A 1,583-nucleotide genomic window follows, 5' to 3' on the forward strand; every position below is an offset into this window, starting at 1 on the left:
TCTTGTTTTTGATGACCTTAACAGTTTTGAGGAGTACTGATCAGGTATTTGTAGAATGTCCCTCAATTAGGATTTCTCTGATGTTTTTCTCATTAGACAGGGATTACGGGTTTTGTGAAGATCACAGAAGTAAAGTGTCATATCAAGGGTACATACTCTCAACATGATTTATGAACTGTTGTGTTGATTTTCATCACCTGGCTAAGATAGTGTTTGTCAGATTTCTCTACTGTAAAGTTAGCACCCCACCCCCCCTTTCATACTGTCCTCTTTGGAAGAAAGTCACTATGCTTAGCCCAAACTTAACGAGTGGGGAGTTACACTTCTCCTCCTTGTGGGTGGAGAATCTACATAAATTATTTGGAATTCTTCTACATGGGAGATTTGTCTAATTTCCCCCATTTATTTATTTGTTCAATCATTTATATAAGTATGGACTCACGAATATTTATTCTGTACTTTGGATTATAATCCGATACTTCTTTATTTGTTGCTCAAATTGTTCCAGCTTTGGCCATTGGCAGTTCTTTTAGTTGACTCTTGTGTCCCTTTTACATACCCCTGTCAATTTGGTAGTGATTGTTTGTTTTTTTGGTTTGTTTTGTTTTTAGCACTTCTTTTACTTTCTGGCACTACAGGATGCCCTGGGCTCTTCCTGTATATTTCCTACCCCAGTCCTAGAATCAGCCATTTCTTCAAGGAACTCTGGTTCCATTTACTGGAGAATGGTGTTAGAAACCAAAATCTGGGTGCTTGGTGTGCTAGTTGCTACAGAGTTATCATTTATTTTAGGCCTTCTCAGCTGACAGAGCAAAGAAATATATGTGTGTATACTAACCCATGTACATACGCATATCTATAAATACTTCTATATGTAACTACCTGTATCTATATTAGACTGAACATGAGTTTGTACTAATGTTCCCAACTCTAATCCATCACCATATGGATCATAGGAGCCTCCTCCCTTTGTTTATCTGTAAATTCCCATTTCAACAGTGAGAAACCTGGCTCCCACCATCTGGTGACCACTTTTAAAACAAGCAAAAGGCTACACTTCCTCCAGCAAAGGAAACTCTGGCAAGAAGGGTGTCATTCACTTACTCACCCATCCATTCCATTCCATAAATACTTGACTGCCAGGGAATAGGGTAGGCCCTCAGTATTCAACTTGGTTACCCCTGCACATCATATGAACCTGACAAATGTTTGCTGAAATATTTTTAAAAAAATTTTTTTATTGTACTTTAGATGAAGGTTTACAGAACAGATAGTTTCTCATTAAACAGTCAGTACACATATTGTTTTATGACATTGGTTAACAACCCCACGACGTCAACATTCTCCCTTCTCGACCTTGGAGGACCTTTTTTTTGGTGAAAATTTACATAGCCAAAGTTACACCATTTCAAAAGTTTCTACATGTACAATTCAGTGACATCGATTACATTCTTCCAGTTGTGCTGATATCTATCCTTTTCCAAATTATTCCATCACCATTATCTTCAACTCGCTGCCCCCTAGGGTTCCCATCAAACCCTTTCAGTTGCTGTTGTTAATTTGATCTCACATAGATAATTCTT

This window comes from Trichechus manatus, unplaced genomic scaffold, assembly GCF_000243295.1.
Source record: "Trichechus manatus latirostris isolate Lorelei unplaced genomic scaffold, TriManLat1.0 scaffold00038, whole genome shotgun sequence".
Classification (NCBI taxonomy): Eukaryota; Metazoa; Chordata; class Mammalia; order Sirenia; family Trichechidae; genus Trichechus; species Trichechus manatus.